The 19,562-nt window shown below is 42.1% G+C and overlaps 1 long non-coding RNA gene across 3 annotated transcripts; it reads right to left on the bottom strand.

The window, feature by feature from the left end:
• Window positions 1-15,149: 15,149 nt before the first annotated feature.
• On the bottom strand, window positions 15,150-18,989 carry LOC119276099. 3 transcript variants are annotated; one of them, XR_005136333.1, is made up of 5 exons: window positions 18,593-18,989; window positions 18,262-18,377; window positions 16,676-16,810; window positions 16,081-16,321; window positions 15,150-15,571 (listed from the first exon to the last, which is right to left on the bottom strand). It is a non-coding gene; the product is annotated as an uncharacterized LOC119276099 (long non-coding RNA). The 3 variants fall into 3 exon arrangements; XR_005136334.1 differs by having other exon boundaries at window positions 16,081-16,359; XR_005136332.1 differs by having other exon boundaries at window positions 16,081-16,810.
• Between the last annotated feature and the right edge of the window lie 573 nt (window positions 18,990-19,562).

Below are 19,562 nucleotides of genomic sequence, written 5' to 3' on the forward strand. Positions count from 1 at the left end.
AGCACAGGTATGACTATCTTGATTATGTCATAAATTTTTCATGGATGTACATGCATGACAAAAAAAGCGACCTAGTGTGGCAAACACGTATCATCACAGAAGTGTATTTTTTTTGTAGTGCATCCACCTGCCCTTGGATGGCACAATCTGTTCTGGCTTGAGGGCCGGAGTAGTTACAGGTGCGATCTTCCGAACACTGTCCATCAGCAGAGCTAAATTGTGCCCATCGTGACTGTGCGGCGCACCTGATATGGGTTCGAATCTGTCGAAGATCAAGTCTGCACGGATGTTGGCGGTATAGTTCAAGCTTCCAAACCTGACCTGATAGCCAGGGGCGTAGCTCTTGATCTGCTCCAGATGGCCAAGCGAGTTGGCCCGCAGTACAAAGCCGCCGAATACGAAGATTTGTTCGGGGAGGAAAACCTCACCCTGGGTCGCATCGTTGCCGATGATCGAAGGAGCCATCAAGCCTTGATTGTGATGGCACAGTGGAACTCTCACTGAAAGCACCAATGTCGATGTCAAAACCGGCGGATATCGGGTAGGGAGTCCCGAACTGTGCGTCTAAGGCGGATGGTAACAGGAGGCGGGGGACACAATGTTTACCCAGGTTCGGGCCCTCTCGATGGAGGTAATACCCTACTTCCTGCTTGATTGATCTTGATGATATGATTATTACAAGAGTTGATCTACCACGAGATCGGAGAGGCTAAACCCTAGAAGCTAGCCTATTGTATGATTGTTGTCGTCCTACGGACTAAAACCCTCCGGTTTATATAGACACCGGAGGGAGCTAGGGTTACACAGAGTCGGTTACATATCTGAATCGCCAAGCTTCCCTTCCACGCAAAGGAGAGTCCCATCCAGACACGGGATGAAGTCTTCAATCTTGTATCTTCATAGTCCAACAGTCCATCCAAGGGATATAGTCCGGCTGTCCGAGGACCCCCTAATCTAGGACTCCCTCAGCGTCCGCCGCCGCCAGCGCCAGCGAAATCGGCGACCTAAAGCACAAGACAAAAATAATTACGCCAAGCCGAGCGGGGCTGCTCGGCAACTCGGCTCGAACACAAAGGTCACTTACCCTAGCACCACCGGAGTGTCGGGCCTCCCCGCCCTCTCCTACGGAGCGCCGCGCCTCCTCTTGGCGGGCGGCTTCGCACCTCCGGCCGGGTCCACCGCGCGCTTCACAGATGGGGCCCGTGGCGGGATGCTATCCTTCCCGTGCGGGCGCCACACCGTCACCGCCCCCTGAGACGACCCGGCTCCGGCCGCACCGCCACCTCCTCCACCCGGCGCCGCTGTGTCAACGGCTCGCTGATATGTCCATTTTGCATCATGCTTTTATATCGATATTTATTGCATTATAGGCTGTTATTACACATTATGTCACAATACTTATGCCTATTCTCTCTTATTTTACAAGGTTTACATGAAGAGGGAGAATGCCGGCAGCTGGGATTCTAGGCTGGAAAAGGAGCAAATATTAGAGACCTATTCTGCACAGCGCCAAAAGTCCTGAAACTTCACGGAAGTTATTTCCAAAATATTTAAAAAATATTGGGTGAAAGAAGTTCCAGAGGGGGGCCACACCCTGGCCACGACGGTGGGGGCGCGCCCCCTGCCTCGTGGCCTCCCTAGTGGCCCTTCGATGCCCATCTTCTACTATATGAGGTCTTTCATCTGAGAAAAAATAATAAGCAAGCTTTCGGGAAGAAACTCCGCCGCCACGAGGCGGAATCTTGGCGGAACCAATCTAGGGCTCCGGCAGAGCTGTTCTGCCTGGGAAACTTCCCTCCGGGAGGGGGAAATCATCACCATCGTCATCACCAACGATCCTCTCATCAGGAGGGGGTCAATCTCCATCAACATCTTCACCATCACCATCTCATATCGAACCCTAGTTCATCTCTTGTATCCAATCTTTGTATCCAAACCTTAGATTGGTACCTGTGGGTTGCTAGTAGTGTTGATTACTCCGTGTAGTTGATGCTAGTTGGTTTATTTGGTGGAAGATCATATGTTCAGATCCATTATTCATATTAATACCCCTCTGATTATGAACATGAATATGCTTTGTGAGTAGTTATGTTTGTTCCTGAGGACATGGGAGAAGTCTTGCTATAAGTAGTCGTGTGAATTTGGTATTCGTTCGATATTTTGATGAGATGTATGTTGTCATCCCTCTAGTGGTGTCATGTGAACATCGACTACATGACACTTCACCATTGTTTGGGCCTAGAGGGAGGCATTGGGAAGTAATAAGTAGATGATGGGTTGCTAGAGTGACAGAAGCTTAAACCCTAGTTTATGCGTTGCTTCGTAAGGGGCTAATTTGGATCCATATGTTTCATGCTATGGTTAGGTTTACCTTAATACTTCTGTTGTAGTTGCGGATGCTTGCAATAGGGGTTAATCATAAGTGGGATGCTTTTACAAGTAAGGACAGCACCCAAGCACCAGTCCACCCACATATCAAATTATCAAAGTACCGAACGCGAATCATAGGAGCGTGATGAAAACTAGCTTAACGATAATTCCCACGTGTCCTCGGGAGCGCTTTCCTTCATATAAGAGTTTGTCCAGGCTTTTCCTTTGCTAAAAAAAGGATTGGGCCATCTTGTTGCACCTTATTTACTTTTATTACTTGCTACTCATTACAAATTACCTTATCACAAAACAATCTATTACCGATAATTTTAGTGCTTGCAGAGAAATACCTCACTGAAAACTGCTTATCATTTCCTTCTGCTCCTCGTTGGGTTCGACACTCTTACTTATTGAAAAGCTGTGATAGATCCCCTACACTTGTGGGTCATCAAGACTCTTTTTTGGCGATGTTGCCGGGGAGTGAAGCGCCTTTGGTAGGTGGAATTTGGTAACAAAAAAAATTTATATAGTGTACTAAAATTTACTGTCACTTGTTACTATGGAAAATAATCCTTTGAGGGGTTTGTTCGGGGTATCTTCACCTTGTCCAGAACCACAATTATCTACCCCTGAAAATGTTTACTTTGAAATTCCTTCGGGTATGATAGAGAAACTACTAGCTAATCCTTTTGCAGGAGATGGAACATTGCATCCCGATTTCCACTTAATCTATGTGGATGAAGTTTGTGGATTATTTAAGCTTGCAGGTCTGCCCGAGGATGTTATCAAGAAGAAGGTATTCCCTTTATCTTTGAAGGGAGATGCATTGACATGGTATAGGCTATGTGATGATATGGGATCATGGGACTATAAGCGATTGAAATTGGAATTTCACCAGAAGTTTTATCATATGCATCTTGTTAATCGTGATCGTAATTATATATATAATTTCTGGCCTCGCGAAGGAGAAAGCATCGCTCAAGCTTGGGGGAGGCTTAAGTCAATGTTATATTCATGCCCCAATCATGAGCTCTCAAGAGAAATGATTATTCAAAAAAAATCATGCTCGGCTTTCTCTCAGTAATCGCTCCATGCTCGATACTTCTTGTACTGGATATTTTATGATGAAGACTATTGAATTCAAATGGGGTTTATTGGAAAGAATTAAACTCAACTCTGAAGATTGGGACCTCGACGAAGGTAAGGAGTTAGGTATAACACCTAAGTTTGATTGTGCTAAATCTTTTATGGATACCGATGCATTTCGTGAATTTAGCACTAAATATGGACTTGACTCTGAGATAGTAGCTTCCTTTTGTGAATCCTTTGCTACTCATGTTGATCTCCCTAAGGAGAAGTGGTTTAAATATAATCCTTCAATTGAAGTAAAAGTAGTTGCACCTATTAAAGTTGAAGAAAAGACTATCACTTATAATGATCCTGTTGTTCCTACTGCTTATGTTGAGAAACCACCTTTCCCTGTTGGAATAAAGGATCATGCTAAAGTTTCAACTGTAGTCAACAAAAGTAATATTAGGACACACAAACCCCCTGAGCAAGTTAAAGTTGAACCTAATATTGCTATGGTTAAATATCTCTTGGCCGATAATATTGATGGGCATGTTATTTACTTCTGTGATGAGACTGCAAGCATTGCTAGACCTGATACTAAAAATAAACATAGACCTGTTGTAGGCATGCATGTTATTTCTGTTAAAATAGGAGATCATTGCTATCATGGCTTATGTGATATGGGTGCTAGTGCAAGTGCAATACCTCATTCCTTATACAAAGAAATTATGCATGATATTGCACCTGCTGAGATAGAAGATATCGATGTTACCATTAAGCTTGCCAATAGAGATACTATATCACCAATTGGGATTGTTAGAGATTTTGAAGTCTTGTGTGGGAAGGTTAAATATCCTGCTGATTTTCTTGTTCTTGGTTCCCCCACAAGATAGCTTTTGTCCCATTATATTTGGTAGACCCTTCTTGAATACTGTTAATGCTAAGATAGACTGCAATAAGGATATTGTTTCTGTTGGTTTAGGGGATATGTCTCATGAGTTTAATTTTGCTAAGTTTCGTAGACAACCCCGTGATGAGGAATTGCCTAGTAAAGATGACATTATTGGTCTTGCTTCTATTATCGTGCCTCCTATTGATCCTTTAGAACAATATTTACTAGACCATGAAAATGATCTGTTCATGAATGAAAGAAGGGAAATAGATGAAGTATTCTTTAAACAGGGACCTATTATGAAACACAACTTGCCTGTTGAAATCCTAGGGGATCCTCCTCCACCCAAGGGTGATCCCGTGTTTGAGCTTAAACCATTACCTGATATTGTTAAATATGCTTATCTTGATGAAAAGAAGATATATCATGTTATTACTAGTGCTAACCTTTCAGAGCATGAAGAAGAGAAACTATTGAAAACTCTGAAGAAGCATTGTGCTGCTATTGGATATACTCTTGATGATCTTAAAGGCATTAGTCCCACTCTATGTCAACACAAAATAAATTTGGAGAAAGACACCAAAACAGTTATTGATCACCAACGACGGCTGAATCCTAAGATGAAAGAAGTGGTAAGAAAGGAAATATTAAAGCTCCTTGAGGCAGGTATAATTTATCCCATTGCTGATAGTCAGTGGGTAAGTCCTATCCATTGTGTCCCTAAGAAGGGAGGTATTACTGTCGTTCCTAATGATAAAGATGAATTGATTCCACAAAGAATTATTACAGGTTATAGGATGGTAACTGATTTTCATAAATTACATAAAGCTACTAAAAAAGATCATTACCCTTTGCCTTTCATTGATTAAATGCTAGAAAGATTATCCAAACATACACATTTTTGCTTTCTAGATGGTTACTCTGGCTTCTCTGAAATACCTGTGTCAGCTGATGATCAAGCAAAGACCACTTTTACTTGCCCTTTCGATACCTTTGCTTATAGACGTATGCCTTTTGGTTTATATAATGCACCTGCTACCTTTCAAATATGCATGATGGCTATATTATCTGACTTTTCTGAAAAGATTTGTAGAGTTTTCATGGATGATTTCTCCGTTTATGGATCCTCTTTTGATGATTGCTTGAGCAACCTTGATCGAGTTTTGCAGAGATGTGAAGAAACTAATCTTGTCTTGAACTGGGAGAAGTGCCACTTTATGGTTAATGAAGGTATTGTCTTGGGGCATAAAATTTCTAAAAGAGGTATTGAAGTTGATAAAGCTAAAGTTGATGCTATTGAAAAGATGTCGTGTCCCAAGGACATCAAAGGTATAAGAAGTTTCCTTGGTCATGCCGGTTTTTATAGGAGGTTCATTAAGGACTGCTATTGAAAAGATGTCGTGTCCCAAGGACATCAAAGGTATAAGAAGTTTCCTTGGTCATGCCGGTTTTTATAGGAGGTTCATTAAGGACTTCGCAAAAATTTCTCGGCCTCTGACTAACCTATTACAAAAAGATATTCCTTTTGTCTTTGATGATGATTGTGTAGAAGCATTTGAAATACTTAAGAAAGCTTTGATTTCTGCACCTATTGTTCAGCCACCTGATTGGAATTTACCCTTTTAAATTATGTGTGATGCTAGCAATTATGCTATAAGTGCTATTCTAGGACAAAGAGTTGATAAAAAATTAAATGTTATTCAATATGCTAGTAAAACTCTAGACAATGCCCAGAGAAATTATGCTACTACTGAAAAGGAATTCTTAGCAGTTGTATTTGCTTGTGATAAGTCCAGGCCTTATATTGTTGATTCTAAAGTAACTATTCACACTGATCATGCTGCTATTAAATATCTTATGGAAAAGAAAGATGTTGAACCTAGACTTATTAGATGGGTTCTCCTGCTACAAGAATTTGATTTGCATATTATTGATAGAAAGGAAGCTGAGAACCCCGTTGCAGACAACTTGTCTAGGTTAGAGAATGTTCTTGATGACCCTCTACCTATTGATGATAGCTTTTCTAATGAACAATTAGCTGTCATAAATGCTTCTCGCACTGCTCCATGGTATGCTGATTATGCTAATTACATTGTTGCTAAAATTATACCACCTAGTTTCACATACCAGCAAAAGAAAAAGTTCTTCTATGATTTAAGGCATTACTTCTGGGATGACCCACATATTTATAAAGAAGGAGTAGACGGTGTTATTAGACATTGTGTACCTGAGCATGAACAGGAACAGATCCTACGCAAGTGTCACTCTGAGGCTTATGGAGGGCACCACGCTGGAGATAGAACTGCACATAAGGTATTGCAATCCGGTTTTTATTGGCCTACTCTCTTCAAGGATGCTCGTAAGTTTGTCTAATCTTGTGATGAATGTCAAAGAATCGGTAATATTAGTAGACGTCAAGAAATGCCTATGAATTATTCACTTGTTATTGAACCATTTGATGTTTGGGCTTTGATTATATGGGACCTTTTCCTTCCTCTAACGGGTATACACATATTTTAGTTGCTGTTGATTACGTTACTAAGTGGGTAGAAGCTATTCCAACTAGTAGTGTTGATCATAACACCTCTATTAAGATGCTTAAAGAAGTTATTTTTCCAAGGTTTGGAGTCCCTAGATATTTAATGACTGATGGTGGTTCACACTTTATTCATGGTGCCTTTCATAAAATGCTTGCTAAGTATGATGTTAATCATAGAATTGCATCTCCTTATCACTCACAGTCTAGTGGTCAAGTAGAATTGAGTAATAGAGAGCTCAAATTAATTTTGAAAAAGACTGTTAATAGATCTAGGAAGAATTGGTCCAAGAAACTTGATGATGCATTATGGTCTTATAGAACTGCATATAAAAATCCTATGGGTATGTCTCCTTATAAATGGTTTATGGTAAAGCTTGTCACTTACCTCTCGAACTAGAACATAAGGCATATTGGGCTATCAAAGAGCTCAACTATGATTTCAAACTTGCCAGTGAGAAGAGGTTATTTGACATTAGCTCACTTGATGAATGGAGAACCCAAGCCTATGAGAATGCCAAATTGTTTAAAAAAGGTTAAAAGATGGCATGACAAAAGGATACAAAAGCATGAGTTTAATATAGGTGATTATGTATTGCTATACAACTCTCGTTTAAGATTTTTTGCAGGCAAACTTCTCTTTAAATGGGAAGGTCCTTATGTTATCGAGGAGGTCTATCGTTCTGGTGTCATAAAAATTAACAACTTCAAAGGCACAAATCCGAAGGTGGTGAACAGTCAAAGAACCAAACATTATATCTCAAGTAATCCCATAAATGTTGAAACTAATATTATTGAAACCGTAACCCCGGAGGAATACATAAGAGACACTTTTCGGAATGTTTTAGACTCCGAAAAGGAATAGGTACGTGGTACGGTAAGTAAACCGACTCCAAAACAGTTCTAATGGCAAGTTTTCTCCGTTTTGGAATATTTAAGAAAATAGGAAAATAAGAAGCAGACCGGAAAGGACACAAGGCTTCCACGAGGGTGGAGGGTGCGCCCTACCCCCCTGGGCGTGCCCCCTGCCTCGTGGGTACCTCGTGTGCTCTCCGGACTCCGTTTTCTTGCACGATACTTCTTTTGGTCGGCAAAAATTCATTATATAATCTCCCAAAGGTTTTGACCACCGTATCTCACAAATTGAAGGAAATATGCCCTAGAGGCAATAAAAAAGTTATTATTTATTTCCTTATATCATGATAAATGTTTATTATTCATGCTAGAATTGTATTAACCGGAAACATGATACATGTGTGAATACATAGACAAACAGAGTGTCACTAGTATGCCTCTACTAGACTAGCTCGTTGATCAAAGATGGTTATCTTTCCTAGCCATAGACATGAGTTGTCATTTGATCAAGGGGATCACATCATTAGGAGAATGATGTGATTAACTTGACCCATTCCGTTAGCTTAGCACTTGATCGTTTAGTATGTTGTTATTGCTTTATTCATGACTTATACATGTTCCTATGACTATGAGATTATGCAACTCCCGTTTACCGGAGGAACACTTTGTGTGCTACCAAACGTCACAACGTAACTAGGTGATTATAAAGGTGCTATACAAGTGTCTCCAAAGGTACTTGCTGGGTTGGCGTATTTCGAGATTAGGATTTGTCACTCCAATTGTCGGAGAGGTATCTCTGGGCCCACTTGGTAATGCGCATCACTATAAGCCTTGCAAGCATTGTAACTAATGAGTTAGTTATGGAATGATGTATTACGGAACGAGTAAAGAGACTTGCCGGTAACAAGATTGAACTAGGTATTGAGATACCGACGATCGAATCTCGGGCAACTAACATACCGATAACAAAGGGAACAATGTATGTTGTTATGCGGTTTGACCAATAAAGATCTTTGAAGAATATGTGGGAGCCAATATGAGCATCCAGGTTCCGCTATTGGTTATTGGCCAGAGACGTGTCTTGGTCATGTCTACATAGTTCTCGAACCCGTAGGGCCCGCATGCTTAAAGTTCAGTGACGATCGTATTATGAGTTTTTGTGTTTTGATGTACCGAAGGTAGTTCGGAGTCCTAGATATGATCAGGACATAACGAGGAGTCTCGAAATGGTCAAGACATAAAGATCGATATATTGGACGGCTATATTTGGATAGCGGAATGGTTCCGGGTGAGATCGGGAATATACCGGAGCACCGGGAGGTTATCGGAACCCCCCGGAAGGTATATGGGCCTTATTGGGCTTTAGTGGAAAGGAGGGGAAAGGAGCAAGGGAGGTGGCACACCCCCCCAAGCCCAATCCGAATTGGGAGGGGGGCCGCCCCCCCTTTCCTTCCTCCCTCCTTCCTCTTCCTTCCCTCTCATACTCCAAGTTGGAAAGGGGGAATCCTACTCCCGGTGGGAATAGGACTCCCCATGGCACGCCCTAGAGAGGGCCGGCCCTCCCCTCCTCCACTCCTTTATATACGAGGGCAGGTGGCACCTCTAGACACACAAGTTGATCATTGATCCCTTAGCCGTGTGCGGTGCCCCCCTCCACCATAATCCACCTCGATTATATCGTAGCGGTGCTTAGGCGAAGCCCTACGTCGGTAGCATCATCATCATCGTCACCATGCCGTCGTGCTGACAAAACTCTCCTATGAAGGTTTGCTGGATCGAAGCTCGCGGGACGTCGTCAAGTTGAACGTGTGTAGAACTCGGAGGTGTCGTGTGTTCGGTACTTGGATCGGTCGGCTCATGAAGACGTACGACTACATCAACCGCGTTGTGCTAACGCTTCCGCTTACGGTCTACGAGGATATGTGGACAATGCCCTTCCCTCTCGTTGCTATGCATCACCATGATCTTGAGTGTGCGTAGGATTTTTTTTTAAATTACTACGTTCCCCAACAGTGGCATCTAAGCCTGGTTTATGCGTAGATGTTATATGCACGAGCAGAACACAAGTGAGCTATGGGCGATACAAGTCATACTGCTTACCAGCATGTCATCCTTTGGTTCGGCGGTATTGTTGGATGAAACGGCCCGGACCGACATTACGCGTACGCTTACGCGAGACTGGTTCTACCGACGTGCTTTGCACACAGGTGGCTGGCGGGTGTCAGTTTCTCCAACTTTAGTTGAACCGAGTGTGGCTATGCCCGGTCCTTGAGAAGGTTAAAACAACACTAACTTGACAAACTATCATTGTGGTTTTGATGTGTAGGTAAGAATGGTTCTTGCTCAGCCCATAGCAGCCACGTAAAACTTGCAACAACAAAGTAGAGGACGTCTAACTTGTTTTTGCAGGGCATGTTGTGATGTGATATGGTCAAGACATGATGCTATATTTTGTTGTATGAGATGATCATGTTTTGTAACCGAGTTATCGGCAACTGGCAGGAGCCATATGGTTCTCGCTTTATTGTATGCAATGTAATCGCCCTGTAATGGCTTCACTTTATCACTAAGCGGTAGCGATAGTCGTAGAAGAAATATTTGGCGAGACGACAATGATGCTACGATGGAGATCAAGGTGTCACGCCAGTGACAATGGTGTCATGACAGTGCTTCGGAGATGGAGATCACAAGCACAAGATGATGATGGCCATATCATATCACTTATATTGATTGCATGTGATGTTTAATCTTTTATGCATCTTATTTTGCTTAGATCGATAGCATTACAAGATGATCTCTCACTAAATTTCAAGGTATAAGTGTTCTCCCTGAGCATGCACCGTTGTGAAAGTTCTTTGTGCTGAGACACCACATGATGATCGGGTGTGATAAGCTCTACGTTCAAATACAACGGGTGCAAGATAGTTTTGCACACGCGGAATACTCAGGTTAAACTTGACGAGCCTAGCATATGCAGATATGGCCTCGGAACACTGAGACTGAAAGGTCGAGCATGAATCATATAGTAGATATGATCAACATAGTGATGTTCACCATTGAAAACTACTCCATCTCACGTGATGATCGGACATGGTTTAGTTGATATGGATCACGTGATCACTTAGATGATTAGAGGGATGTCTATCTAAGTGGGAGTTCTTTAATAATTTGATTAACTGAACCTTAATTTATCATGAACTTAGTACCTGATAGTATTTTTGCATGTCTATGTTATTGTAGATAGATGGCCCGTGCTATTGTTTCGTTGAATTTTAATGTGTTCCTTGAGAAAGCAAAGTTGAAAGATGATGGTAGCAATTACATGGACTGGGTCCGTAACTTGAGGATTATCCTCATTGCTGCACAAAAGAATTACGTCCTGGAAGCACCGCTAAGTGCCAAACCTGCTGCAGGAGCAACACCAGATGTTATGAACGTCTGGCAGAGCAACGTTGATGATTACTCAATAGTTCAGTGTGCCATGCTTTACGGCTTAGAACCAGGACTTCAACGATGTTTTGAACGTCATGGAGCATATGAGATGTTCCAGTAGTTGAAGTTAATATTTCAAGCAAATGCCCGGATTGAGAGATATGAAGCCTCCAATAAGTTCTACATCTGCAAGATGGAGGAGAATAGTTCTGTCAGTGAACATATACTCAAAATGCGTGGGTATCATAATCAGTTGACTCAACTGGGAGTTAATCTTCCTGTTGATAGTGTCATTGACAGAGTTCTTCAATCACTGCCACCAAGCTACAAAAGCTTCGTGATGAACTATAATATGTAAGGGATGAATAAGACAATTCCCGAGCTCTTCGCAATGCTAAAGGCAGCAAAGGCAGAAATCAAGAAGGAGCATCAAGTGTTGATGGTCAACAAGACCACCAGTTTCAAGAAAAAAGGGTAAAGGGAAGAAAAAGGGGAACTTCAAGAAGAACAACAAACAGGTTGCTGCTCAGGAGAAGAAACCCAAGTCTGGACCTAAGCCTGAGACTGAGTGCTTCTACTGCAAACAGACTGGTCACTGGAAGCGGAACTACCCCAAGTATTTGGCGGATAAGAAGGATGGCAAGGTGAACAAAGGTATATGTGATATACATGTTATTGATGTGTACCTTACTAATTCTCGCAGTAGTACCTGGGTATTTGATAATGGTTCTGTTGCTAATATTTGCAACTCGGAACAGGGACTACAGATTAAGCGAAGATTGGCAAAGGACGAGGTGATGATGCGCGTGGGAAATGGTTCCAAAGTCGATGTGATCGCAGTCGGCACGCTACCTCTACATCTACCTTCGGGATTAGTATTAGACCTGAATAATTGTTATTTGGTGCCAGCGTTAAGCATGAACATTATATCTGGATCTTGTTTGATGCGACACGGTTATTCATTTAAATCAGAGAATAATGGTTGTTCTATTTATATGAGTAATATCTTTTATGGTCATGCACCCTTAAAGAGTGGTCTATTCTTTTTGAATCTCGATAGTGGAGACACACATATTCATAGTATTGAAGCTAAAAGATGCAGAGTTGATAATGATAGTGCAACTTATTTGTGGCACTGCCGTTTAGGTCATATTGGTATAAAACGCATGAAGAAACTCCATTCCGATGGACTTTTGGAATCACTTGATTATGAATCACTTGGTACTTGCGAACCGTGCCTCATGGGCAAGATGACTAAAACGCCGTTCTCCGGGACTATGGAGCGAGCAACAGATTTATTGGAAATCATACATACTGATGTATGTGGTCCGATGAATATTGAGGATCGCGGCGGGTATCGTTATTTTCTCACCTTCACAGATGATTTGAGCAGATATGGGTATATCTACTTGATGAAATACAAGTCTAAAACATTTGAAAAGTTCAAAGAATTTTAGAGTGAACTAGAAAATCATCGTAACAAGGAAATAAAATTTCTACGATCTGATCGTGGAGGAGAATATTTGAGTTACGAGTTTGGTCTTCATTTGAAACAATGCGGAATAGTTTCGCAACTCACGCCACCTGGAACACCACAGCGTAATAGTGTGTCCGAACGTCGTAATCGTACTTTACTAGATATGGTGCGATCAATGATGTCTTTTACTGATTTACCGCTATCGTTTTGGGGTTATGCTTTAGAGACAGCTACATTCACGTTAAATAGGGCACCATCTAAATCCGTCGAGACGACTCCTTATGAACTGTGGTTTGGCAAGAAACCAAAGTTGTCGAACCTTAAAGTTTGGGGCTGCGATGCTTATGTGAAAAGGCTTCAACCTGATAAGCTAGAACCCAAATCGGAGAAATGTGTCTTCATAGGATACCCAAAGGAGACTATTGGGTACACCTTCTATCACAGATCCGAAGGCAAGACTTTTGTTTCTAAATTTGTATCTTTTCTAGAGAAGGAGTTTCTCTCGAAAGAACTAAGTGGGAGGAAAGTAGAACTTGATGAGGTAACTATACCTGCTCCTTATTGGAAAGTAGTTCATCATAAAAACCGGTTTCTATGACACCTACACCAATTAGTGAGGAAGCTAATGATGATGATCATGAAACTTCGGATCAAGTTACTACCAAACCTCGTAGGCCAACCAGAGTAAGATCCGCACCAGAGTGGTACGGTAATCCTGTTCTCGAGGTCATGTTACTAGACCATGATGAACCTACGAACAATGAGGAAGCGATGATGAGCCCAGATTCCACAAAATGGCTTGAGGCCATGAAATCTGAGATGGGATCCATGTATGAGAACAAAGTGTGGACTTTGGTTGACTTGCCCGATGATCGGCAAGCCATCGAGAATAAATGGATCTTCAAGAAGAAGACAGACGCTGATGGTAATGTTACTGTCTACAAAGCTCGACTTGTTGCGAAAGGTTTTCGACAAGTTCAAGGAGTTGACTACGATGAGACCTTCTCACCCGTAGCGATGCTTAAGTCCGTCCGAATCATGTTAGCTATTGTCGCATTTTATGATTATGAAATTTGGGAAATGGATGTAAAGACTGCATCCCTGAATGGATTTCTGGAAGAAGAGTTGTATATGATGCAACCTAAAGGTTTTATCGATCCAAAGGGTGCTAACAAAGTGTGCAAGCTCCAGTGATCCATTTATGGACTGGTGCAAGCCTCTCGGAGTTGGAATAAACGTTTTGATAGTGTGATCAAAGCATATGGTTTTATACAGACTTTTGGAGAAGCCTGTATTTACAAGAAAGCGAGTGGGAGCTCTGTAGCATTTCTAATATTATATGTGGATGGCATATTGTTGATTGGAAATGATATAGAATTTCTTGATAGCATAAAATGATACTTGAATAAGAGTTTTTCAATGAAAGACCTCGGTGAAGCTGCTTACCTATTGGGCATCAAGATCTATAGAGATAGATCAAGACGCTTAATTGGACTTTCACAAAGCACATACCTTGACAAAGTTTTGAAGAAGTGAAAAATGGATCAGGCAAATAAAGGATTCTTACATGTGTTACAAGGTGTGAAGTTGAGTAAGACTCAATGCCCGACCACTGCAGAAGATAGAGAGAAAATGAAAGATGTTCCCTATGCTTCAGCCATAGGCTCTATCATGTATGCAATGCTGTGTTCCAGACCTGATGTGTGCCTTCCTATTAGTTTAGCAGGGAGGTACCAAAGTAATCCAGGAGTGGTTCACTTGACAGCGGTCAAGAACATCCTAAAATACCTAAAAAGGACTAAGGATATATTTCTCGTTTATGGAGGTGACAAAGAGCTCATCGTAAATGGTTACGTTGATGCAAGCTTTGACCCTGATCCGGATGATTCTAAATTGCAAACCGGATACATGTTTATATTGAACGGTGGAGCTGTCAGTTGGAGCAGTTCTAAACAAAGCGTCGTGGCGGGATCTACGTGTGAAGCGGAGTACATTGCTGCTTCGGAAGCAGCAAATGAAGGAGTCTGGATGAAGGAGTTCATACCCGATCTAGGTGTCATACCTAGTGCATCGGGTCCAATGAAAATCTTTTGTGACAATACTGGTGCAATTGCCTTGGCAAAGGAATCCAGATTTCACAAGAGAACCAAGCACATCAAGAGACGCTTCAATTCCATCCGCGATCAAGTCCAGGTGGGAGACACTACACCACAACACTAATGTAAGGACAGAGAAACTGTCGGGGGAAGGTTCTTTAAAGGGCAGAAAAACTACCGGGATAATGGTTCTCCCGGCAGATAGAACCGCCACGACAACGGCTGCCGGGGATTACTTTTCCCGGCAGATAAACTTCTCCCGGCAGTTTTACTGCCAGCACAAATATGTTTGCCAGGCAGATATTAGGCCATCATGATTTGTTTCAACAACAATCTAGGCTGTTCTGGGCAACATATCCCCAATTTAATATCCAATCACAATACACCCAGGCATCATACATCATTTCACACAAGGTTTAATGGCAGACCTCAAACACATTCAGACTAAAAATTCAAGATCTCAACATCCATAGATGTGTTCAGTAGCAAACAACTACATTGGTAAACATAATTTACATGAGACAATAAGATGTTATGTATTCAAACTAAGCTACACTAACTGTATGAGCTTGACTTATCACTATAGCTATGTCTAGGAAACAATGGCATGTTCACACTTTTGTATATTTCTGCTCAGCCGTTTGTTGAATGCCATTTCCGTAATCATGGGATGTTCTGAATAGAAGACTCGCCACCATCATGTGAAGCTACATTATTCAAAGAGGGCCACATGCCTCAAGCCACTTGATTGTGTTGTCACAATGAACAGAAGAATCACCATGTATCCTAGTTGACTTGTACAACTACGCATCGACCAGAAGATCTTCCAGTGTGATGCCAACCTAAACAGGTAAGAAACAACTTATAGAAGCTGCTGGATGTAATGAGATAGTCATTTAAAGAAATACCTTGGATTTATATAGCTACTAAAAGCATTAGCAATGAATCTTTGCAATAATTGATTTCAGAGAAGTAAAACATTATAAAAAGCTAACAAATCACATGTCAATTAATGTGTTTTGTTTTAAAAAATCTTACCATAAAAGGAAGACAACATGTGTTCACAGATGAGAGCCATGTTACAAAAAAGAATTCTGCTGACTTAGGTCAAAGCTCAAACGATAACTTGAAAGCGAGTATACATGTTCCTGATTCTAGTTTCCAGCTGTTTCTATAAAATCTGTGCCACAAGTAGATCGAGTCTTACAACATTGATATTATTTTCGTTTCTTCGTCTGTAGGGTGTAGAGCTTGTGCACAAGCAGACCCACAAAAGCATGGTATGTCAAAACTCCTATAAACATATTGAGATTGCAGTTCTAGGAAAAATAGTAAGGGGTGCAACGCTGACCTGCACTCCATGTGGCGAGGATGAAGAAGGGTTTACTTTTTGGACAGGTAACAGAAGCATTGCATCGCTACAGAGCTGTTGGTTGTGCTCTGCTCTACGGAGGATGCAAAGGGGTTTGCACCGGGTAGAGGTAGTCACGTTGTGCCCTGCCCTGTGGATTGCAGAAGATTCCTCTCTATTAACCCCTCTCTCTCTCTCTCTCTCTCTTCGTGTGTTTAATTCCTCCTTCGAACTCCTTTCTCTACGTGCATGGATCAAATTGAGAAAAGCAACGGAAAGCTGGAATAAGTGTGAGCAGGATCAAACTCTGTTAGGTGAGTAACTGAGTGTTACAGCCACAATGGTTTTTCTATATCGATGGACTCTATGCAGGCTTGAGTATCTTTTGATTTGCATTATTTTCTTATTTATAGTGAAACAGGTTTATAAATATCATCAATTGTTAGCTCATAAATATTTTTCCATCCGCTAAAATGGGATGGCCTCTTTCCAAAGTCTGTGACAACATCTAACTCATTTTTTCAGAGTTCGTGTAGTTTCAGATACCAGAAAGAGTGTTCAACTACATATACAGCTGGTTGGAAATCTGTAATACCTGGTGATTGGTATGTGTACATCATCAGTGTCTCTGCTCCAAATTCATCAGTTTGAAAATCGCAGGCAAACATGTAATGGTCGAGGCTGCATTGCTCATGGTCTCGTTCAACAATTAATAGTAAAGTTTTGTTTCCTGCACAATGTCAAACGAGGCCGCAAAGCTGCACAGTTAGTTTCTATCTATCTATCTACTTAATTCATTTTAGGATCTTTGTGACTGAAGGATCAAAATAAGACGAAGAACATGATTGGAAGATTAGATTGAAACAACAACAGATTCATTGCAAATTGAGAAAAAAAATCCAAAACAATTCTAACAAGCTCACGCACCATTCAAGCACAATTCTGTCTAGAAGAAGGATGGGCAAAAAACATCAACACAGATGGTTTGCACTGGCAATCACAAGATCTCGTGTAGAAAAATGAACATGCATGAAAGCGGCAGTGGCCACACTTGCCTCTCGGTGCGAGCGCAGGAATATCCTCACTGGACAGGGCAGCGTGTGCTCCGCCGAGCATCCAGCTGCAAAGGCCTGGCTCGGTGCACACACACTAACACACATGAGCGGCAAACACCAAAATAGAATTGAATTTTTCTTTACCTTTTAGAATCTGATGCTTTGGTTGCACACCAATAACTAAAAAATTATAGCAAATCATGCCCTGATTCCACCGATAACAATGAGATAAAATGTAGGGAAGGAATCGCTTAATTTTCAGAGGCATGAAAGCAATCAACTAAAAGTATATATATGTTAAAACGCACTAAAATGATCATATTCACAAGACTCCAAATAATAAAAAATTCTAGCATATATTTCACGGAATGTGTACTGTCAGGGAGAACCAAATAATTTTGTATCACGGAAGTTACGAGTTGCAATATGCTATAGAACTTATCTTACACATGTTACTCAACCTTAATCCTTGAATGTGCACTATGGTGGAAGACCAGAGAGCTAATAAGATTGAATGCAGGTACAAGGATCGACTTTGTATGATTAAATTGCGAGGATGAAGTCATGTAGTTCGCAATTTGGATCATAGATGTGCTCATTACCAAACAGAGGAGACACTAATGTGCAGAGCAAAAAGCAATTAACATCAATCAAAACTTCTGATGAAACAGGCAACTACAAAGTGTGTTGTGTTGTAACAGATTTACATGTCAGGCTGGAAATGTGATAAGCTTCTAGAAGTTTTTTCTCTCAAACATGAGCTCGTAGAAGATGTTAATCTAGTGTTCATGTAAGGAGATTGATGACTAGATTAATTCACATGCTAACTTTGTGATTTTTTATTTAAAGTGACCAAAAGGACTACCTTAGTTACACAAATGAACCAAGCAATTCTGGTGGGCATCAATTCTACATAATTTTTTTCTTACAGAATTGTGGTCTAAATCAACTTAATCTTGTGCTTACATCAACTTGTAGGTGTATCATCCACTGAGAAATTAGTTGGTCTAAGCATCAAGACTGTACAGTCCATAAATCATACTACTAATGCAAGAGAACATTGTATATCTAAAACTGTATCTGTAAAGTCCAAATCCAAGGAAAGAACATAAGCCCGAACACTAACCAGTGGAGGTTTTAGTGGCTAGAATACATCTTGAGGTCCACTTTCCTGAGGTAAGGGGAGGCATCCATACTCATCCCCTTTCCTTGTGCCGCACCCTCTTCCATCTTTCTATCTCACTGAGAAATCAGATAAGAAGATAAATTATTGGGAGGTCTAAAAAGGCCAAAAGCAGGCAACATCAGTAGCGATGCGTCTCAGATTGCTGCAGAAAAAAGTAGCATCTCAGATTGAGCCTCAATCAATGCCAGCTATAGATAGCGTATATGAAGAAGTCCACATCTCCAACAGGGATTGGCCCATGCGGGGGGAAACGGGGAGGGAAAGAGCAGACCTGCGAGGTGGGACGGCAGACGGAGTGGTGGCGACCGGCTCGCTGCTCGGGTGAAGCTTGTGGGGAGGACGCCTGCTCGAGAGATGAATCTTGCGATGCAGCGTGGGAAGGCGTTCGGTGGAGGAGGGTGGTCGGCGGTGGAGTGGCTCGGCGACGGAGCTGGTCAGCGCTGGTGGTGGTCCGTGTCCGTTGGGTGCTTGGCGGCGCTGCTGTGGGGTGCTTGGCGGCGCTGCTGTGGGGTGCTTGGGGCGACGTCGGCAGTGGACGGAGCGGAGGGCGGTCTGCGGCGGTGGGGTAGTTGGGAGAGGGGGCGGGGGTGCGGGGGGTGAGAGGCGACGGCGATGGGATGGTTGGGGGCAGAGGCGGAGGTGCGGTGCTTGTGGCGGCGGCAGATGCGTTCTGGTGTAGGGCACGGCGAGATTTGGGGGCGAATTTGGATTGGGTCGATTCGGGAGATTGGGGCGCGTCTTGGGCCAAAATTTTAGTCTCTCGCGCCTTTTCCATCGCTAGCGCGGGCTTAGGCCCGGTACAATTTTGATCTCGTGCTAAAGACACTTCCCGGCAGAAAACGGGCCTTGGTTTACTTGGCCCGGCAGAAAACGGGCCCTAGTATTTTACTGGCAGTATGTGTGCCCTTGTTCCACAAGTTCTGCCGGCAGTTTTTGTGCCCGAAAGTACTTCTCCCGGCAGTAACGTATGTCCCGGCAGATCTTTTGCCCTTGTTCACGTATTTCTCCCGGCATTTAATTGCCCCCAATCAAGGGTTGTGGTGTAGTGAGACATAGAAATTTGCAAGATACATACGGATCTGAATGTTGCAGACCCGTTGACTAAGCCTCTCTCACGAGCAAAACATGATCAGCACCAAGACTTCATGGGTGTTAGAATCATTACTGTGTAATCTAGATTTATTGACTCTAGTGCAAATGGGAGACTTAAGGAAATATGCCCTAGAGGCAATAATAAAGTT

This window comes from Triticum dicoccoides, chromosome 1A (genome assembly GCF_002162155.2).
Source record: "Triticum dicoccoides isolate Atlit2015 ecotype Zavitan chromosome 1A, WEW_v2.0, whole genome shotgun sequence".
Classification (NCBI taxonomy): Eukaryota; Viridiplantae; Streptophyta; class Magnoliopsida; order Poales; family Poaceae; genus Triticum; species Triticum dicoccoides.